General features: G+C 34.6%; 1 long non-coding RNA gene and 1 pseudogene across 1 annotated transcript; both read left to right on the forward strand.

Moving 5' to 3' along the window:
• Nucleotides 1–3,518: 3,518 nt before the first annotated feature.
• LOC113725311 (ribonuclease S-7-like) lies at nt 3,519–4,270 on the forward strand (annotated as a pseudogene).
• A 17,004-nt stretch (nt 4,271–21,274) lies between these two features.
• On the forward strand, nt 21,275–23,813 carry LOC140006118 (uncharacterized). Its single transcript, XR_011813739.1, has 3 exons — nt 21,275–21,753; nt 21,901–21,986; nt 23,259–23,813. It is a non-coding gene; the product is annotated as an uncharacterized lncRNA (long non-coding RNA).
• The last annotated feature ends 437 nt before the right edge of the window (nt 23,814–24,250 follow it).

Here is a 24,250-nt window from a genome sequence, read left to right on the forward strand (position 1 = left end):
CTACATAATCTTTTATAGTTTCAAAAGTTATACATAACCCCCTCATGATTTGAATTAAAGTGTCAAAGTGACGAAATGATCATTCGTAACGGAGTCACTTAAAATGTCAAAAATACCCTTATGTAAAGTTGAAAATTATTTATTAACCAAGGGGGATTATGTGTATATTTTGAAAATCATAAGGGGTTATATGATAAAGTATTAAATCATAAAAGAGTCATATGGTAAAACACAAAATCATACGGGATTAGTGTGTCATGTATTTATTTATAAGGGTAATTTTGACATTTTTAAAGGTTTAATTACAAATGATCATTTCCGTCACTTTGACACTTTAATCCAAACTATTATGGGATTAAGTATAGTTTTTGAAACTATAGGGGGTTATGTGAAAAATTACTAAATCACAGGATGTAAAAGTGTAATTTGTCCTAGAAAGTGTAATCGAATACTAGAAAATTCAACCCCGATACAATTACTCTGTCTTTATTGCCGGTGACCCCTTTCGTTTTTGAAAGAGATGGGAGTTGTAGCATTGGAATGAGATATTTATCCCTTACATGTGCTTTGGAGTACTTTAGTAACCAGAATTTGCAACTGGCAAAATGAACCAGAATGGAGAATCAAGTAACTTAGGAGGCGCTTGGTTCTTGCTTTGGAATTGAAAAGGGAAATGGAATAATGGATAGAGGGCCCATTAATGAGGATTTTGGTCAATTCTTCCCAATTTAGTCGGGAATCATGAATGGCCAAATTTTAAGACATGATTTCAATATTTCAATTCTCATTGTACTGGATCAAGTGCACAGTATTAAAATTATTGTAATTTCAAATACCAAAACCCCTAAACCAAGCGGCCCATTGATTTAATAGAGAAATGAGTTGGATGGTTGAGAACAAGGGAGTATAAGTGAGAGGGTTCAAGGTTCAAACCGAACCCTCTCACTTACACTTAAGAAAAAATTAACTTACTTTAGTCAATTGTGTGGACAACGAAAAAGGGATTTTGCATGTTATTGCAATTTCAAAAATAACTGATATTTAACCATGGTTTTCAGCATTTGGAGTCCGCAGTATGAGTCTCGCTGGACTTCAGTTTTTCGAAGAGTGAAAACTTTCAACTTCTGCTTCTTTATGATTCTGTTGAGGGGATTTGGAAACCATGGACCAAGTTCTTTTCCAACATGTGCCTATGTCTGCCGCAAACATTGCTACAGAGGTCCTTATTTGGAACCACAAAATAGATTCACATATCAAATTAGTTAGAAATAAAATTTAGGAACTACATTGGCACTAGTACAAAAGTTTATAAACGAAATTGGCTATTTACCCAAACCAATTTATCAAACTATCACCAATTTTGCCGGTCTTACAGAATGGCGGATTAGCCATTAAAATTTCTTGACTATCAATTGCATGTCTGCATATAGTTGATATATGGTTTAATTGTTTTTCTTTTTCATTTTTTCCTTTCTCCTATCAATTCATGCCATAGAATTCTCTCCCATATAATATTACCTTGTGGACCAATAATATCAACAGATTCAGTACTATTTTTGAACTTTACATGAGTCACAAAAATATCAAGGGTAAATTACATTTTACCCCCCTGTGGTTTACCCTTTTTTTACATAACTCCACTATGGTTTCAAAAACTATACATAACCCCCTCATGGTTTGGATTAAAGTGTCAAAGTAACGGAAATAGTCACTCATAACGGAGCTTCTAAAAATGTCGAAATTACCCTTATAAATACATGACACATTAACCCCCTATGATTTTTATATTTTACCATATAACTCCCTTATGGTTTAATACTTTACCAAATAACCCCCTTATGATTTTCAAAATATACACATAACCCCCCTTGGTTAATACATAAATTTCAACCTTACATAAGGATATTTTTGACATTTTAGGTGACGCCGTTACGAGTGACTACTTCCATTACTTTGACACTTTAATCCAAACCATAAGGGGGTTATGTATAGCTTTTGAAACCATATGGGGGTTATGTGAAAAAACGCTAAACCACAGGGGGGTAAAGTGGAATTTGCCCAAATATCAAATTGCTACAAATGACAGTGGTTCTTATGAAAATACCAACCGAAATACAAATACACAATGCTATTAAACACTAAACATGTCGCTGTTCATCCTATTTCTTAACTGAATATGAGAGAAATTTCCAAGTTGATGATGAATTTTAAAAAATTTCTGCAAAAGGGGTGTTTTAAGTGTAGAATTCCACCAATGCAATGCCCCATTGAATTTCCAATCTGCAAAAGAAAAAAAAAAGAAAATTACTTCATACCTCGCATTAAACAGATGTGAGGCACGGAGCCTTTTATTTTTCGATCCAAGGCTCATGTGTTTCTTTTCTTTTCATTTTTTTGGGCAAAACTACGCAGGCCGTTTCCTTTTGGAGTGTGGATTTTGTTTTTTCTTTTGTGAAATTATGGAGAACGAATTTTGATAGGTTGCAATTTGTTGCTAAATTTATAATTATTTGTCCCTTGACCTTAGCCAAATATTGTATTAATTGATGAATTCTACTCATATTTGGTTAATGGTCCTAATTGTGTCAAACATTTAGCCATAGATTGCCTAAACTTCAGCAGGAATATGAATGATTTACAGGAGTTGTAAATTGTTTGATTCTCTAGCCTATAAGTTCTTGGGCGCTAAAGCAAACATTGCAACTTAGCACATGAGCAACATGGCTCATGTATGGTACCATTTTTTCCCTTTTTGTTTTAATCAAACAAGTCACATGTTGCATACTTGACCATAGAAAAAGAAAACATGTTGACCATAAAATGTTGCTTGTTTAAAATTAAATAAAATACTAATGCTATTACACCTTTTACTTTCCCAACTTAACAATAGAAATCAGTTTATCAAACTATCTCCAATTTTTCCAGTCTTATGGAATGGCAGATTAGTCATTAAAATTTCTTGAGTATCAAATACATGTTTGCAAATAGTTGATATATGGTTTAATGGCTTTTCTTTTTCATATTTTTTCCTTTCTCGTGTCAATTTATGCCATAGAAATCCCTCACAAATAATATGACCCTATGGACCAATAACATTAATAGATTTAGTACTGCTTTTGAACTTTATAGGTTTGGTTTGTTCTTCCACACAATTTAAGAAAAGTTAATTAATTTTGTTGGAAGAATTAATCTAGCGTATTATCTTTCTAAAATTCCCTTACATTAAATGGAGTATAACTAATTAGCTTTACATTAAATAAGTTTGGTTATACTCAATAACAACTTACATTAAAAATAAAGTATTTTAGAGAAATTATAAGTTAACTACATTCTTCAATTGAATAGTGAATTATAATTTAGAAGAATGAAAAAGTAAAATAAACCTAACAAAGTGGGACATAGGAAGTAAAATTTAATCAGCAGTTCTATAAATAGGCTCAATTATCCCTAATAGAAGTATAATCTTCCACTCTCCACAACCAAAAATTTTATGTGCCAATTGCTATACTGTTGTTGGGATGATGGACATAGTGTTTAAACTTGTCCTTCTGATTCTCATGCTTTGCCCCCTAACAATCAACTCAAGCTTTCAGTACCTTACTTTTGTGCAACAATGGCCGAAAGGCTAAGAAACCCTCTACCAACCGTTTTCACAATCCATGGTCTTTGGCCGGGCAACTTCACCAAAATTTTGCAAAATTGCACAACGACTTCATATACTCAACTACAGGTAATTTCTATAGGGCTTTCTTATGTCTTGAACATGAAATATGCACTTACACAGATTCACTAATGTAATTATCATTCTTGTAAGCAGAATTTCCAGGATTGGAACAATAGAAACTTACGGTGGCCAGACCTCGCCAAACCATTGCCAACTATGCAAAATTTTCAAGAGCCGAGGTTTCAATCATTTTGGGAACATGAATGGAAAAAGCATGGGACGTGCTCGGAAAACATGTATCCCGAAGCTACATACTTCAGCAGGACTATTCAGCTTAGTCAAAGACATAATATTTTGAACTATCTCGCCACGGGCAATATATTTCCCGGCAGCAATCCTACCGTAAGTTCGGTAAATTCTACAATTTACAGAGCTATCAGTAACCATGTGCCAGATTTGATGTGTGTGACTCATCCCCGTCAAACTCCAGCCTTGGTAGAAATTGGCATTTGTTTCACTGCTATTATGACAACGATTATTGATTGTCCTTCACAATTTCTGCGAACTAGGAGTTGTGGCACCGGCACGATAAGTTTCCCTGCATAAATCATCTCACCATTTCCACCACACTTTAGTACTTCTGATTTAAAAATGGCATTGAACATCGTTATTGTGATGGAAGATCATGTAATAAATCAAATGAATTCTGAGATGAAGTGTGTGAAACAAGGATAATGAAGACAAGTAAAAGTTACAACATTTCAAGAGAGCTATTATGGTATTATTGACTCGCTGTCCGATTTCATTCATTTGTCAGCTTTTACATTTCAAACTGAAGCATTAAACTAAATTCAATCATTAAATTTAGTTTGTTTTCGTTGCTTAAGTATAAGTTTCTGCTGACATTCATCTATATGACCATGCCTTGAAACAAACTTTTAGGTTTGGGGTGACAACAATGTGTGCAAAACAATTGCACCCAAAAGTTGTTAAAAAAAAGGGAGACTTTTATAGTTCTATATGAGATGTAGTCAGTTTACACTGCATTTAGATTGAACTCAATGGAGCACTTATGCACCTCAACTGTTCCTCCCTTGTTAACCAATTTAGATCGTGCTGGAAATAACATGCACAATAAATAGTTCACGCTCCAAAGCTGAATGTAGATGGATCTTCTTTGGGTAATCCAGGACCTTCAGAAGGAGTGGGGATTATACGCGACAATTTTGGTAATAACTTATTGGGGTTTTCAATTTTCTTCAGCCTTAAAACTAATACGGAGGCTGAATGTCTAGCGCTTTTAGATGGTGTATGCAGCTTTTGCCTCAATCAAGGTTACTATCAGGTGGAGGTGGACATAGGTTCCAAGAATTTGGTACAAATGACAGGGCAAGACAATAGTTCCCTAGAAGGTCATTACCATTCTCCACCAAATTAAGAGTATGATTCAAGGAAAGAAATTTCACTTTTACTCGCACATTAAGATTAACAAATTCTGTGGCAGATGCTTTGGCAAATCTAACTAGCTCTATCCAGACAAGTAAAACGTACAATCTTCTCAATTTACAAAGTTGGTTAGGCATGCTAAATTTAGATAGAATCCCCTGGTTTTTGTAATCCTCAATTAGCTTGGAAGGGAGTAGTAACCATTGTTTATATTTTGTTGCTTCGGTTTGCCATTAAAAACGATAAGTGGTATTGCATATAAAGTAGTTTTCATGTTAAAGATAATCTATCCAAATATCAGTAAAAATATTCACTAAAATACCGATTCATTTATCAACAAACATATATAAGAGATTTTGTTTTAAAATAAAAGATAATTGATCTAAAAAGAAATTACTCAAATACCAATTTTCTTTTCAGCCTTTACATTTAAGATTAAAACAATTACAATTTAGCATAAAACCCGTGTTTACTATTGGCTTCTTTTGAGAAGAGAAAAAAAAAAGGAGAAAAAAATCAAGGCTCAACTCTTTATGATATTCTATTCATCTACTTGGCCTAAATATAAGAGAGAACTACATTTTTTATCCCAATGTTTAGTTGATGTGCAAAACTAGACCCTAGTATTTCAACCAATACAAATGCAGCGCCCAAAGTTTTTAATTTTAGGCAAATTTAGAACAACTAAATATTACAATATTTAATGGTGAAAAACAAATTGGGATTAGTCAAAAGTTTTAATTTTACATTTTTGGTCCATAATTTTTGAAATTTTGAGCAACATGGTCCTTTATGTTTTAAATAGTTATATTTAAAGTTTTCAAATGAAACAAAATGTGAACTAAAATTAAATGCATAGCAAATATGTTCTAAAATCCCTATAAAAATTCTTCAAACCATTTCACATTGACACAACTTTAGACTCATTAGCACTTGTAATTTGTCCTTCAGGGACATTGATTTTAATCAGAGCATTTTCAGCAGGAATATGTGATTTAGTAACTCTTCTGGAGTCATTAAATGCATCCGGTAATTGATTTGCAATTTTTTGCAACGAGAATTAAGGAAATTCAATGATATTTTCCAAGTGATTTCCTTTTTCAGTTGATTTTTATCTCCCCCTAATCGAAAAATGTGATTCATCAAAATGACAATCTGCAAATCTCGCAGTAAATAAATCACCTATCAATGGTTCCATATACTTAATAATTGATGGTGATTCATAACCGACATATATCTCCAATCTTCTTTGAGGGCCCAATTTACGACGTTGGGGCAGTACAATTGGGACATACACTGCACAACCAAATATTCATAAATGAGAAATATTTGGCTCATAACCAAAAATTAATTGTAGGGGTGTCAATGTACCTCTATATACAGGTACTACAAGATTAAAGGAACATCAATCCTATTAAACACCTACTATTACAATAATATGAAGAAACTTATGAAACGGTTTCTCCACTACATGAGTAGATTTATGGATTGTAACTTCTATACATAATATAGCCATAAATCATAAATTAATTTTGTTGGGAATACAAGGGACATCCACACTTTAAATTGTTTCATAACATTACTTAAATTTTACAACTTTATCTTTTTCTTTCATGAACTTTGACCTATGGCCTAAAGGGCCCTTTAATTGGATGGGTTTTGGGGAAAAAGTAGAGATACGTCTTAAGGTAATTGGCACCATAATGCTTTATGACCTTTGATTGATACTTGCGTATTGTCACGTGGCACACATAATATTTTTTAAGGTAGTGACCTAATTAATCAGAATTTTAAAATATAAGCTTACTTAACAGTAATTTTCAAGAATTTGCAAAGTTGGAAATTAAGCTTAATTTTCCTCTTGCTGTAAACTTGTAAGCATGTATATCAAAATTAATAAATTAGTTAGTCTATTGGTAAGTGAAAACTATAGTGCTCTTGCAATAATGCAACACATAGTGAGGAATATAATTGTGGGTTTTATTGTTTTTTTTTTTTGGTATAGGAAGTATAGGATTTTGGAATAGGTGATTGAAGAAAAGTTAAAGAAATTTCGTATTGAAATTCTAGAAGGAGATAATACGATAGATTTAAACACTACGAAAATAACTTTCATGCAAAAAAGTGCAAAATATATTTTTACTTGCTGAGCTTGTTTCAAAGTTTTGATGCTATTTTTTTTTTTTTTTGTACTTTAGTTTCATTTCATATGCAAGAAGACGTACAATTTGACGCGTTCAACTTGCTTTTGTTATTCGTTACTTAGAAGATTCTACACTGAATAATATATTTACATTCACCAAATTATTGAAATTTATTTCTTTTTTGTTCATTAAAATTATCTTTTTGCTTTATGAGGCAATTATGAGCTATTGCTTCACTATGATGAGTGAATGCAAGAAACATATTTTAGAACATTTCAAAATATAGTACAATTTCATTGTGAATTTGTCAAAATTAAACACTATAAAATGAATAGACTACATATGTATCTTAAGCTAATTTCTGTATAAGCTTCCAATTAGGCCTTAATCTGATGCTAATTTACAAAGTTTGAGGTGCCAAGAGTAAGAGATTTGATTTTAAGTCTCACGATTATGAAAAAACAATTATGAGAGTTTTCATCCTACTATTTGTGCATTTTTTTCCTCTTTTGAATGGAGGGTTACAACACGAGAACTAAGTAGTCAGTCATCCACCTTAGAGATCCAGTGTATTAGTTTGCAACCATTATTTGTGCATTTGTATGATGTTGTGGGCTGTTAGTTGACAATATGTTAATATTATGTTTTCAAATAAAAAAAAATCATTACTCCAGTTGGCTATATCCTGTTTGTCTATAGTATTTGACACAAGTTGAGGTGACAAAATAAATTACAAATGAAATAATTACCAAAGAAACAAAAGTTGAATCAAGATGTTGTAAAACTAATAAAATGAAATACTACAATAGGAATTGAAGAAGTATCAGAGAAAAGAGTAGAGAAAGGGATAATGATATCCTTATATTTCAGCAAGATACAAAAGTACTTCCAAAGGTTTTCAATGTACCTCTATATATAGGCACTACAATATTAAAGGTACATAAATCCTATTAAATGTGATGCCCCGAAAAGTATGAGTGTGAGAAACCAAAAATTTTTATATATTTTCTCGACATTATTTTGTTTTCTTGTCTATAAGTTTGTTTTCTTCAATATATTAATTTTCTATTCATTTTTATAAGGAAATATAGTTTTCAAATCATTTTCTTGATCCAAGTTAGTCCACGTTAATTTTGAAGAGTATTATGGACGTGGGACCCGCAAGTACAGTAAATGCAATATATTTTTGACAACTTGTTGGAGTTTTGTGCTAAGTGATATTTTTCTACAAGGTGTTAAGAGATAATTATGGATTGGTATGAGAGAGACAAAAAGATAAGTTTTAAACCTAAAGGTGATAAGTGTCACCATCCAATTCACTCTTGACTTTGACTATTTAACTTTACCTTTACCATATAACAAAATTGACCCAAAAATCTCTTCTTATTTCTTTCTTGTTGGCCGGCCATGGAGGAGAGAAAGAGAGAGAGAGAGAGTTTCTTCAATTTTCCTTCATTTCTAGTTTGAATCTTGCAAACCTACCGGTTAAATTCCAAATTTCTCCACAAAAGTAAGTTGCTAAGCTAGTTTAAGGTGATTAGTGGAGTTGTTTGGAGGATTAAGGTGCCAAGTTATTCCTTTTCTTGCATTTCAAGGTGAGTAGCTAGGGAATGCTTCCTTTGGTCGTGATAATGTCAAAGTAATGATTTGTGGTAGCCTAAGAGGGAATTTTGTGGATTATATCTTGATTTTGGTTGAATTTTGTGAAGTTTTATAATTATTGATGATTTTTCTGATTTAATATGATTCATATGTTGTGGCTATGTATGATGATTGGGAAATGATCTAGAATGAAACTAGAAGGTGTATATGGTGGTTAATTGCAAGAAATTTCTGTTTCGGAAGAAAAATTGGAAAGTTAGGGTTTCAATTGTTTACATTCTGCCTGGCACAGTACCTCATAGTTAGAGGCCGAATTGGCCTTGGGTTAAAACATGAAAGTTGTAGGAAATAATATTTTAGAGATTCCTACAAAATTTCAGGTCAATCGGAGCAATGTAGCTTGTGAAAAGACTGAATTACCCCTGCTGCCCTGTTTCTATCCGAATTTGATAATTGCGTCTGTAATTGGTTATTTTGGTTGGGAATACTTCGGAATTGATTGTTGAGGTCTTCTGATGAATTGTAACCGTGTATCTTAGCTTTTGGATGGCTTTGGAATCACTTGATTTGGACTTAGGGAGCCTGACTTATGATGTTTGAACCAGAATACGGTTTGTGAACCTGTTTTTGCGCTTCTGGTGTAGTATATTGAATTTTTGACCTAGTTACACTCGAAACTGGATTGAGTGGCCTTCTTCAACATTGTAGCCCTATCTCTTAGCTTCAAAACCGTGTATCTTGCACCTCCATCCGATAATTGTAGTGCCAATGGTGCCGAAACCGCAAAATAATGTCAAAAACTGTTTTTATGGTTTAGAACTCAACTTTCATTTCCGGACTTTTTCCTAGCTTGAATTGTACTCATACTACTTGGAGCTTATTGAACGGTTATTGAATGAACTTATTTGTGTGACTTTGGGACTGGCTGAGGAAATAATGAAGCCTTGACGGCTGAAAAAGTAAGCAAATTTAGTGGAAGTGCTGTCCGAACTTTGAAAGGACTTGATTGCATTGAGTTTGTGATCTAAGACTTGAATTTGAGCAAGACAATGATATATGATGGTTGGTTCCTGAGCCGTGGAGGTGAGTGACCCTAAACTGTTTCCAAAGTTATTTTTGAACTGTTTTCTTGTATTATTTACTCGATTGCATATCATGCGTGCTTGCATGTGAGTGTTCCTTGTTTGTTGTATTTTCTTGACTTCATGACTTGTATTATTGTTTGATAACGTGTTAAGTGCTTTCAATGATTTCTAAAACGAGTTTTCTAGGCGAGTGTGTACTTTATCGCACTCAACCTCAGTAAATGTGAAATTTTCAAAGATGGAACGATTGAAATGTTACTTGTGCATGAATGTAAGCCTTTTGGCTGAACTGGCCACTGCCCCTTGTTACCGATCGACTCGAGTCAGAAGCGGACTCGGTCGGGCGATATGGTGACTTGGGTGAACGTTTGGTATACTCGAGTATTACCTTGTAGGTTGGTGGAGGTTGGTGGAGCCTGGTCAATGTCCAGGAAAGGTTGAATGAACGAATGAAAGAACGAGAGTTTTATTGATAAATGAAAAATGTATTTTCAAATGAATGAAGGAAAGGGGAATGACAGGAGAACGAACGAAGGAACGAATGAACGAACGAATGAACGAACGAACGTATCCTTTCATGTATGGTTTCTTGTAAATGTTGTAATTGTTTCTTGACTTATTGTTTGATTTATGACATCGTTGAAATGAATAATTGTGAAACCGATTTGATTACTGATTTTACTGGTTACTCGCTGAGCTTTTAACTCACCCAAAAACTATTTTATTCCCCTCCACAGGGCTCAAGGCGAAGGAAGGACTTGTAGTACTTATTCACGTGACTGGATGGCTTATATCTTGTACAGTTTGGATTTGGAATCATTTGATGTATAGTTGGGAATCGTTTCCGCTTCGCTTATAACATGTAATTATTGGAGAATTTGATGTAATTTTTGAGATTTAGATTGTAATATGTTTGAGGAATGTAGTGAACGACTGAGTCCCGGCGAGAGTTGGGCAGGCGGTCCGCCGAACCCTGGAGTACGCCCTAGGGGGAGGTGGGGCCGTCACAGGTGGTATCAGAGTTTAAGCTTCAGATCTCTGTAGTGTATCCTAAGTTTGAAGTTTAGGATGCCGGACTGTGGGTTTGATTTGACTCTTAGTATTTGCTTGGAATGCTTGAGTGATTTTTGCGGGATGTCTTGACTTGATTGGTACAAGAGGGAATGTCGAGAACGACATTCTTTTAAGGAGGGGAGTTTGTGACGCCCCGAAAAGTATGAGTGTGAGAAACCAAAAATTTTTATATATTTTCTCGACATTATTTTGTTTTCTTGTCTATAAATTTGTTTTCTTCAATATATTAATTTTCTATACATTTTTATAAGAAAATATAGTTTTCAAATCATTTTCTTGATCCAAGTTAGTCCACGTTAATTTTGAGGAGTATTATGGACGTGGGACCCGCAAGTGCGGTAAATGCAATATATTTTTGACAACTTGTTGGAGTTTTGTGCTAAGTGATATTTTTCTACAAGGTATTAAGAGATAATTATGGATTGGTATGAGAGAGACAAAAAGATAAGTTTTAAATCTAAAGGTGACAAGTGTCACCATCCAATTCACTCTTGATTTTGACTATTTAACTTTACCTTTACCATATAACAAAATTGACCCAAAAATCTCTTCTTATTTCTTTTTTGTTGGCCGGCCATGGAGGAGAGAAAGAGAGAGAGAGTTTCTTCAATTTTCTTTCATTTCTAGCTTAAATCTTGCAAACCTACCGGTTAAATTCCAAATTTCTCCACAAAAGTAAGTTGCTAAGCTAGTTTAAGGTGATTAGTGGAGTTGTTTAGAGGATTAAGGTGCCAAGTTGTTCCTTTTCTTGCATTTCAAGGTGAGTAGCTAGGGAATGCTTCCTTTGGTCGTGATAATGTCAAAGTAATGATTTGTGGTAGCCTAAGAGGGAATTTTGTGGATTATATCTTGATTTTGGTTGAATTTTGTGAAGTTTTATAATTATTGATGATTTTTCTGATTTAATATGATTCATATGTTGTGGCTATGTATGATGATTGGGAAATGATCTAGAATGAAACTAGAAGGTGTATATGGTGGTTAATTGCAAGAAATTTCTATTTTTGAAGAAAAATTGGAAAGTTAGGGTTTCAATTGTTTACATTCTGCCCGGCACAATACCTCATAGTTAGAGCCCGAATAGACCTTGGGTTAAAACATGAAAGTTGTAGGGAATGATATTTTAGAGATGCCTGCAAAATTTAGGTCAATCGGAGCAACGTAGCTTGTGAAAAAATTGAATTACCCCTACTGCCCTGTTTCTATCCGAATTTGATAATTGTGTCTGTAATTGGTTATTTTGGTTGAGAATATTTTGGAATTGGTTGTTGAGGTCTTCTGATGAATTGTAGCCATGTATCTTAGCTTTCAGATGGCTTTGGAATCATTTGATTTGAACTTAGGGAGCCTGACTTATGATGTTTGAACCAGAATGCGGTTTGTGAACCTATTTTTGCGGTTCTGGTGTAGTATATTGAATTTTTGACCTGGTTACACTCGAAACTAGACTGAGTAGCCTTCTCCAACATTGTAGCCCTATCTCTTAGTTTCGAAACGGTATATCTTGCACCTCCATCCGATAATTGTAGTGCCAATAGTGCCGAAACCGTAAAATAATATCAAAAACTGTTTTTATGGTTTAGAACTCAACTTTCATTTCCGGACTTTTCCCTAACTTGAATTGTACTCGTACTACTTGGAGTTTATTGAACGGTTATTGAATGAACTTATTTGTGTGACTTTGGGACTGGCTGAGGAAATAATGAAGCCCTGACGGCTGGAAAAGTAAGCAAATTTAGTGGAAGTGCTGTCCGAACTTTGAAAGGACTTGATTGCATTGATTTTGTGATCTAAGACTTGGATTTGAGCAAGACAATGATATATGATGGTTGGTTCCTGAGCCGTGGAAGTGAGTGACCCTAAACTGTTTCCAAAGTTACTTTTGAACTGTTTTCTTGCATTATTTACTCGATTGCATATCATGCGTACTTGCATGTGAGTGTTCCTTGTTTGTTGTATTTTCTTGAATTCATGACTTGTATTATTGTTTGATAACGTGTTAAGTGCTTTCAATGATTTCCAAAACGAGTTTTCTAGATGAGTGTGTACTTTATCGTACTCGACCTCAGTAAATGTGAAATTTTCAAAGATGGAACGATTGAAATGTTATTTGTGCATGAATGTAAGCCTTTTGGCTGAACTGGCCACTGCCCCTTGTTACCGATCGACTCGAGCTAGAAGCGGACTCGGTCGGGCGATATGGTGACCTGGGTGAACGTTTGGTATACTCGAATATTACCTTGTAGGTTGGTGGAGGTTGGTGGAGCCTGGTCAATGTCCAGGAAAGGTTGAATGAACGAACGAACGAACGAACGAACGAGAGTTTTATTGATAAATGAAAAATGTATTTTCAAATGAATGAAGGAAAGGGGAATGACAGGAGAACGAACGAATGAACGAACGAACGTATCCTTTCATGTATGGTTTCTTGTAAATGTTGTAATTGTTTCTTGACTTATTGTTTGATTTATGACATCATTGAAATGAACTATTGTGAAACTATTTTGATTACTGATTTTACTGGTTACTCGCTGAGCTTTTAACTCACTCCAAAACTATTTTATTCCCCTCCACAGGGCTCAAGGCGAAGGAAGAACTTGTAGTACTTATTCACGTGACTGGATGGCTTATATCTTGTACAGTTTGGATTTGAAATCATTTGATGTATAGTTGGGAATCGTTTCCGCTTCGCTTATAACATGTAATTATTGGAGAATTTGATGTAATTTTTGAGATTTATATTGTAATATGTTTGAGAAATGTAGTGAACGACTGAGTTCCGGCGAGAGTTGGGCAGGTGGTCCGCTGAACCCTGGGGTACGCCCTAGGGGGAGGTGGAGCCGTCACATTAAACATCCACTACTACAATAATATGAAGAAACCTATGAAATGGTTTCTCCACTATATGTATAGATTTTTGGATTGTAACTTCTATACATAATGTAGCCATAAAATCATGAATTAACACTCCTCCTTAGATGTCCATTACACAAAAAATATACCTCGTTAAAACCTTACTAGGGAAAAATCCAGTGGAACCAAAAACCCTAGTGAAGGAAAAAGAGTACACTATTCTTGTGTAATAATTTCTCCCCCTGATGCAAACGTCATTTGAGATCTTTTAATCGTCGCATTCCAATACTCTTAACCAATTTCTCAAATGTCACAGTTGGTAATGCCTTGGTAAATAAATCGGCCAGATTATTATCTGATCGAATTTGTTGCACATCAATTTCACCATTCTTTTGTAAATCATGAGTAAAAAAGAATTTTGGTGAAATGTGTTTTGTCCTATCTCCTTTAATATATCCTCCTTTCAATTGAGCTGTACAAGCTGCATTATCTTCATATAATGTAGTTAGAGAATTTTCTTTTCCGGAAGATAACCCACAATTCTTTCGAATATAGTGGGTCATTGATCTTAACCAAACACATTCTCGACTGGCTTCATGAATTACTGTTATTTCAGCATGATTCGATGAAGTGGCGGCTAGTGATTGCTTTGTAGATCGCCAAGAAATGGCTGTGCCTCCATATGTAAATAAATAATCAGTCTGAGATCTTGCTTTATGCGGGTCGGATAAATACCCAGTATCAGCATAACCAACCAATTCAGGTTTAAATTTATTTGAATAAAATAAACCAAAATTATTGTTCCTTGGAGATAGCAAAAACTATGTTTAATACCATTCCAATGTCGTCTTGTGGGCGAGAAACTAAATCTTGCTAATAAATTTACTGCAAATGATATATCAGGTCTTGTACAATTAGCAAGATACATTAGTGCACCAATTGCACTGAGATATGGTACTTCAGGACCAAATATCTCTTCATTTTCCTCCCGTGGTCTAAAAGGATCCTTATTAGGATCCAACGATCTAACAACCATTGGGGTACTCAATGCATGTGCTTTGTCCATATAAAATCGCTTTAATACCTTCCGGGTATAAGCAGTTTGGTGGACAAAAATTCCACCTTTCAAATGCTCAATTTGTAAACCAAGGCAAAATTTGTTTTTCCAAAATCTTTGATCTCAAATTCTTTCTTCAAATATTCAACACTATTTTGAATCTCTTCAGGAGTTCCAATCAAATTTAGATCATCAACATATACAGCAATTATCACAAAATTTGATCCATTTTTCTTGATAAAAACACATGGACATATTGGATCATTGGTATAATCTTCTTTTGTCAGACATTCATTGAGTCGGTTATACCACATACGTCCAGATTGTTTGAGCCCATACAGAGACCTTTGTAATTTAATAGAATAAATATTTTTAAGATTTGATTTGCATGCTTCAGGCATGTTGAATCCTTCGGGGATTCTTATATAAATATCATTTTCAAGATTTTCATATAAATATGCAGTAATAACGTCCATTAGACGCATATCTAATTTTTCATGTACTGCAAAACTCACAAGATATCTAAATGTGATAGCATTCACTACAGGTGAATACATTTCATTATAATCAAATCTAGGTCTTTGTAAAAATTCTTGGGTTGCAAGTCTTGCTTTATACCTTACAATTTCATTTTTCTCATTTCTTTTTCTCACAAATACCCATTTATATCCTACTAGCTTTACACCTTCAGGTGTTTGGACTACAGATTCAAAAACTTTTCTTTTAGCCAGTGAGTCTAATTCAGATTGGATCGCATCTTTCTATTTTGGCCAATCATTTCTACCTCGACATTCATCAACCGATCTATGCTTATGATCCTCGTTTTCTGCCATAATATCAAGTGCTATATTATATGCGAAAATACTATCAATAATTATTTGTTTTCGGTTCCAACTTTTTCTTGAAGTGACAAAATTTATTGAATTTTCTATAATTTCATTCTCTTCAAGAATTGGCTTTTTAGGAGCGACCTCTTCAGGAGGTTGAATTTTGTTACTAATTGTTGATTAATATACTCTTCTTTTCTTTCGAGGATTTTTATCTTTGGAACCAAGAGGTCTCCCACGTTTCAAGCGTGCTTTAGACTAGAGCTGGAAACGAACCGAATCGAACCGAGTATCTCATGTTTGAGCTCTGTTCGTTAAGCAGTTCGAACAACGTTCGTGTTCGTTCGTTAATTTTCGAACTCCAAACCTGTGTTCGTATTCGATTCGTTAAGTAAAATTCGTGTTCGAGTTCGAGTTCGAGTTCGGCTCGTTTAACATAAACGAGCCGTTCGCAAACATGTTCGAAATGCTCGAATCCAATTTATTTTATGCCGTAAATATGCCGTGCAAATTATTAATCATTCTCAAAAATAATTAAAGCACTAAGTGACTAAATTCTATTATTCAGTAACTATATAACTAACATTAACATAAAAGCAACAAATAAAACAAAGAAATTTGCCCTCCAAATATAAAAGTCCAGCCATAAAATTAATTCTAAAATTTGTCAAATGATAATTATGTCTATGTTCGTGAACGTTCGTTGAAACTCGCAAACATGTTCGTGTTCGCAAACGCTCGTTTAGCATGTTCGCGAACGGTCGTTAAAACTCGCGAACATGCTCGTGTTCGCTCGATTATTAATCGAACAAAAAAATTCGTTCGAACTCGGTTCGTTTAAAATTTCGAACGAGCCTTTCACGAACACGAACGAGCCGAAACGAACCGAGCTACCAAACAGCTCGGTTCGTTTAACAGCTCTACTTTAGACTCATTAGCACTTGTAATTTGTCCTTCAGGGACATCAATTTTAATCGGAGTATTTTCAGCAGGAATATGTTATTTAGTAACTCTTCTGGAGTCATTAAATGCATCCGGTAATTGATTTGTAATTTTTTGCAAATGTATAATCCTTTAAACTTCTAATTCACATTCTTTAGTACGAGAATCAAGGAAATTCAAAGATTTTTTCCAAGTAATTTTCTTTTTAGGTTGATTTTTATCTCCCCCTAATGTCGAAAAATGTGATTCATCAAAATGGCAATCTGTAAATCTCGCAGTAAATAAATCACCTGTTAATGGTTCCATATACTTAATGATTGAAGGTGATTCATATCCGACATATATCCCAATCTTCTTTGGGGGCCCAATTTACTACGTTGGGGTGGTGCAATCGGTACATATACCGCACAACCAAATATTCGTAAATGAGAAATGTTTGGCTCATAGCTAAAAGTTAATTGTAGAAGAGAATAAGTATGATAACTTGTCGGCCTAATTCTTACAAGTGTTGCTGCATGTAAAATAGCATGTCCTCAAGCAGATGAAGGAAGTTTAGACCTCATCAACAATGGTCTAACAATTAATTATAGCCGTTTAATAAGTGATTCAGCTAGATCATTTTGTGTGTGAACATAAGCTACAGGATGTTCAACAGTTATTCCAATGGACATACAATAATCGTCAAAAGCATGTGACGAATATTCACCAGCATTATCTAGACGAATTTTCTTTATTGAATAGTCTGGAAATTGTACTCGCAATTTAATTATTTGAGCAAGTAATCTCGCAAACGCCAGGTTGCGAGTAGATAATAAACATACATGTGACCATCTAGTTGATGCATCAATTAGCACCATAAAATATCGAAATGATCCACATGGTGGATCTACAGGTCCACATATATCACCATGAATTCGTTCTAAAAATGCAGGGGATTCAGTCCCAACTTTTACTTGTAATGGTCTAATAATTAATTTCCTTTGAGAACAAGCAACACAAGAGAATTCATTGGCTTTTAATACCTTTTTATTTTTCAATGAGTGGTCATGTGAATTCTCAATTATTCGTCTCATCATTATAGATTCGGGATGTCCGAGACGATTATGCCAAACCATAAAATCATTGGAATGAATAGACTTCTGGTCTACTAGGTGATGAATTTCAATTGCACTAATTTGTGCATAATATAAGTCAGAAGAAAAAGAAGGCAATTTTTCTAATACGCATTTCTGCCCAGAAATAATACTTGTGATTAATAAAAATTCACCATTTGTCTCAGTCATTGTCTCGATATGATATCCATTTTTGCAAATATTTTTAAAACTCAATAAGTTTCTCCGAGACTTGGAAGAGAGTAGTGCATTATTTACGATAATTTTAGTCCCTTCAGGGAGAATTAGAGTGGCTCTTCCGGAGTTTTCAATCAATTTTGCACTACCACTAATGGTATTAACATTTGTCTCTCCCATTTTTAAATAAGAAAAATATTTTTTATTTTTCAATATGGTGTGCGTAGTAGCACTATCAATGAGACAAATGTCATCATCACTATTATTTAATCCCAAATATTTGACATCCATTTTTTCTTCAGGAAGAAAATTTCAAACAAAAATAAATATTAATAAAGATGCGAAAATAAATATTCAATAGAAAGAAAAATTACATAAAAGATAAAGCATCATAAAAATATTTAAATAATCATGGAGTATTTGTTGACATTTTCAGGATGCTCAAAAAAATCAGCAACATCGAGATGTGTCATATCAGCATCATCACCATCATCATAGTCATTTTTTTTTATCAATGAAATTTGTCTCAACGCCTTTGTCTTTCTTTTTCAATGATGCTTGATAGAGGTCAACAAGATGTTCGGCCGTACAACAGATACGAGACCAATGACCTTCCATACCACACCGGTAGCATTTTTCTTCATAAACTTTCTTTTCTCCATTTTTCTGATCGTAGTTATTTTCCCTCTTTTGGGAAACATTTTATTGTTTGCCACGTTTAAAATTTTCACGAGACACAAATTTACTACGATCACGTCCACGGCCACAGTCACCTCTACGGCCACGTCCACGAATTCGACCAGAATTTTGAAATTGGGTCGCATTCGCTTCAAGGAATGGATTTGTACCAGATGATCGGGACTCATGATTTTTTAGCAATAATTTATTGTTTTGTTCATCCAAGAGAAGACATGCAATAAGTTCAGAATATTTTTTAAATCCCTTCTCTCGATGTTGCTGCTGCAGGAGCATGTTAGAGACATGAAAAGTAGAAAATGTTTTCTCTAACATATCTTCATTAGTGACTTTTTTGCCACATAATGATAATTGAGAAGTGATTATGAACATGGCTGAATTATATTCGTTAACAGATTTAAAATCTTGCAGCCGTAAGTGAAGCCAATCATATCGGACTTTTGGAAGAACGACCAACTTCAGATGGTCGAATCTTTCTTTCAAATCTTGCCAAAGGACAAGAGGATCTTTGACAGTAAGATACTCTATTTTTAATCCTTCATCTAAATGATGACGAAGGAAAATCATAGCTTTGGCGCGGTCTTGGTTTGAGAATTCATTTTTTTCAACAATAGTGTTACCAAGACCCATTGCCTCAAGATGGATTTCAACATCCAATACCCATGATAAATAATTTTTTCCAGAAATATCAAGAGGTACGAACTATTATTTTGTAAGATTAGCCATAAGAAATTAAAATAAGTTTTTGACTTAGAAATTTACCTCAAAAGTCACTTGAAGAAATACGGACAGAATTTCGGCAAAATCTTGTGCTTCACTTTTGTTCAAAGTAGCGCATCTGTTTTCACCTTTTGCTCAAAAGTAGAGCTTTCGTGCTGATAACGTGTTGTAAAACTAATAAAATGAAATACTACAATAGGAATTGAAGAAATATTAGAAAAATGAGTAGAGAAAGGGATAATGATATGCTTATATTTCAATAAGATACAAAAGTACTCCCAAAGGTTCTCAATGTACCTCTATATATAGGCACTACAAGATTAAAGGTACATAAATTCTATTAAACATCCACTACTACAATAATATGAAGAAATCTATGAAACGGTTTCTCCACTACATGTATAGATTTATGGATTGTAACTTCTATATATAATGTAGCCATAAAATCATGAATTAATTCCCTTGGGAATACAAACGGACATCCACATTTTTTGTTATTTCATAACACAAGAGGAGTTTACTGCTACCTTTGTTTTTCTTTTTTTCCCTCCTACGACATCCACTCTTTTACTGCTACTTTTTCTTTCTATAGTAATAATAAATTTTCTGCTACCCAGTTTAAACATCCAGACTTGGTATTTGATTTTTTTTGGAATTTTTTTTGGTACAGAAGACAATACATATTAAAGCAACTTGATATTTGATAATTGGGCCTAAAGTCCGACTTAATAATTTATTTTTTGGGTTTTTTTTTGGGTGATAGGGGACTATACATATTAAAGCAACCTGGTGTCTGATACTTGGGCCTAAAATAGTTAAAAGTTCAAATCCGTCTACGACTGTGACAACCATATCCTCTAGTCAAATAGTTATAATGATTTCTTTCTGCTGCTGAGAAAATGGAAGGTGTAGAGGGAGCACATTTCTTACAGACAATTTAGAGCTTTGTTCAGGCATTTCTATATATCAACCAAAAGTTTCACTTTTCTCCAATTATATAATGCAGTTTAGTTACGTTGGTCTTCTATGTATACTATGGAACTAAATGTATCAGATACATGCAAGAGATCAACACAAGTAGGAACTTGACAGAAAAATGTACACATAATATGGCTGTATAGTTCATACTTCAAAGGAGATTCACAACATAAACAGGTTAATTGCGGAATTGGTCTACTTCATAAACAAGTTAATCTTAAGGTTTCTTTCAAAATGATATAACTATGTACTTCATCTGGTTCCACACAAAAGTATCCTAAAAGCAAAGGGACTGGACTAGGTCGGATATCAACCTTCCAACATTCAGGATTCTGGTGGATGGAATTCTGTAGGTACCAGAAATAAAAAGTCTAGTAGAGGGGCTTCTCCATGTCATGTGAGATATTCTACTGCAAACAGAAAATTAAAAAAATGCAGTGGAATCACCATAAAATCAGCGAAACAGAGAATTGGTATCGTGGAAGTTCTTTATGAAGAAACAGACATGTTGAGAACAGATCTTATAAAGGCTCATTCTTATTTCCCACCAATACAACCTTTGATCCAGATAGACAAGCTGTACTGTGTTATTGAGTGGATAGTTCCACAAATAGGCAACAATTTCATTGAATTCATAACATCCTTCATTGTAATATGTTGTGTGTGCTAGCCTTGACGAACTTTGTTCTTTTTTCACTTTTGGCTTTACAAATTGTAGCTCTACTCATGTATAGACAAGTGTTTATTATAACTTCCTGAACTACTCTAGCATTTTCCAGAATTGGTTACATTAATGTCCTTGATTCCTTTTCTGTGCAGATTGGAAACACAACGCAAATTCTCTTTCAGAAGTCGCAGCATTAGTGGGTTGATGACTATAGCTCTTACAGCTGTCAATGACTCATGACAGAAAAAATTAGCATCAACAATCCAACAACGCTTTGCATCTCCATTTCTTTTCTTAATTTCTATATTAAGCTTGTCAGTTCATTCTTCTTATTTGTTGACAAAACCTTGCCCCAATTCTTTCACTTTGCTCTGGCCCTTCAGCAAGCTTTAGATACTATTTCCATGTGAATTTGTGGCTTGAAATTACAGAACCACACAAATCAAAATAACCGAATCTCTTGTTGGTGCACATGAATGTACTGTTGTGTCTTGCTGATCAACTGAGCTACGGTAATGGGTGAAATAGACAGTCGGCTATAGACCCTTCATAAGGATGAAGGATCCAATTGCGGTCTCAGCAGTCAGGGTCCAACCAAGGGAAAAAGTCGATTTTCTAGATTCAGTTGAAGGCAGTACAAAGCACAAATGCTACAGCCTATCTATTTGGGCAAAACAGGGCCAAGGATTCCGTGTCAACAAAATCACAGGTGATTACATCTATTCTGATGGCAGGAATAATTATAATTTAATTAATTAGTCTTTCTTTCTTCTGAAATAGTAGGCTGTAGGAAGAGGAAACCATGTTAATTGTTCTCTATTCCTGCTGATATTTCACAACCTGTCAAAATCTCAAGTCTGCCAGGACAGGGACACATCTTAGGTTGGCAAAAATGATTCATAAGGATGGTGGTCACCTAATGTTTCAGCTTTCACTCTCCCGGTAAGTTTTCGCATTTAGCAATTTTTACCCATCTCAAGCATAGCACAATTCAATTCCTATCTATTATTAGAGAAAGGATGGATATTTCTCTTTCATGCCAAAGGAAATGCAAAACAAAAAGTCTAAGTCAAAGCACAGACACATTTATATGACAATTAAAGATTCTTCATCAGGATTAATTGAGCATCATTGGGCCAGGACTTGGACAAAAACCCAAACATATTTTTAGATATCAATGGACAAGCATTATGTGCATAATTGTTACATGTAAAATTACTTACTGAATGCATGAATATAAAGCAATGAAAGGAGTAGGATGAGAACCACCATGGAAGGGCATCCTTTAAGAGTAAAGACATAATTTTCAGATGCAGGCTTACTTGCTAGAAATGGTGTTCAACCTCTTTCAGTTAATTTCAGCAATAATTTAGTGGTCACTTACGTTTGCTCCTGACAACTCAACGCTTTCTGCTTCCATCTACATCAGCGAACCTGGCATTTTGCCTTGCAGAACCTACCTGATTCTCATCTATCTCACTCTTGTTATCAGCAGGTTGTTGTTCCCCCGGATAAGATTCCACATCTTCCCTTGATACTGCAGTTTTAGGACCATCTCCTTCTATCTCTGAATTATGCTTGACCTTATCATATTCCAGGCTAAAACTTGTGTTGGAAACCACATTGCCACTGAGATCCTTCTTTCTTTCTCCTTCTATCTCTGCTTCATCCTTCTATCTCTGCTTCATCCTCGACCTTAGCATACTCCTGGCACCTTATCATACTTCTGGTTATAAATCCTGTTAGCAACCACATCACCACTGAGATCCTTCTTGCTTTCTCCTTTCTCTGCTTCATCCTTGACCCTAGCATACTCCTGGCTAAAACTCACATTGGCAACCACATCTCCACCGGGATCCTGACTGCGTTCTCCTTCCATATTTGCATTGTCCTTGGCCTTAACATACTCCTGGCTAAAACTTGTTTTCCCAACCACATGACCACTGAGATCCTTCTTGCTTTTTCTGGAGTGAAATTATGCTGTTATGTGAAAACCATCTATAGGCTTGACCTCAAGTTCAAATTTCTCTTTCTTCAAGTCTAGCTCTTCTACGTCACCATCATCGTAGTTTACAGTATGAAGTATCTTCTCTCTATTGAAGGATTTAATTCTTCCTGCAAACTATTTTCCCGAGTCTGGCCAGTAAACTTTCATTCTCATTGCCACAATCCTTTCAATGTCGTTCTCATTCAAATGCACCATCTGGAATGAAGGTACCTCCTTCCTTGGGCGAAGCCTGGATGAACATTTGTCAGTAGGAGATGCGATAGCAATTTCAACATCTGCACTGCGCTTTCTCTTTTTCTGCTCCTTTGTAACATTAAGATTCTGTTCCTCTCCGGTGACATTTGGCATTTCAGCTTCTTCATTTCCCTGTTGGCATCTTCCTTTATCTGTTCCCTTATCAACTTTTACTTCTTGAATTCCTCGTCACTCCCCAAACCTGGTCTTCATTACACAGACTAGGAGCTTAAGGCACTTTAACTTCGTTGAACTTAAATACTGACCTTGCAAAGAACAACTAATTCATAAAACAAATAAAATAAATTCAGCACAGGTGATGTAGTTACTTCGTAACTGCCAAAGGAGTCAGCCATTAACAACATCCATGGTAACTTGCATCTATACACCCCAAATAACAAAAACTCTATTACTCAAAGAAACAGACTAAATTGCTGCAAATAAAGACTCAAGTTTTCTGGAAAGAAGGGATTTGAAATATCAGAACAGTGGGATGCTGGGATTTTCAGTTTTACTGCTATTGCTAACACAAGATTTAGTATCAAATCTTCACATAGAAAAACTTTGAACACGATAATCGGATCCCCAAAGATACTGATTTTCAGTGCAAAAGATTGCACGATTTTGAAGCTCAAGAACTTAATCCAAAGGAGTCCTGAATTTCAACAATATTGAATTTTTTACAGCTCCTATGATAAAATTCGTGTCCAAAGAACAGAGTAAACCATAGGCGTGGGCAAAGAGGCACAACAATGTAATAGACAATGACTAAACGAACAAGAAACTAATGGTGTTACTAACTACCACAGCAATTTTACCAGGGCCTTTTCTAATATCTGAGAAATCGGCATAACAATCAAGGATTAAGCACACGATAAAGAAAACGAGAGAAAACAAAAACCCACCACAAGAATTGTACACCTGCAGAAAAACAAGTACTTATCAAACAAATAAATAACCAAAA

This window comes from Coffea arabica, chromosome 1c, assembly GCF_036785885.1.
Source record: "Coffea arabica cultivar ET-39 chromosome 1c, Coffea Arabica ET-39 HiFi, whole genome shotgun sequence".
NCBI classification, from domain to species: Eukaryota; Viridiplantae; Streptophyta; class Magnoliopsida; order Gentianales; family Rubiaceae; genus Coffea; species Coffea arabica.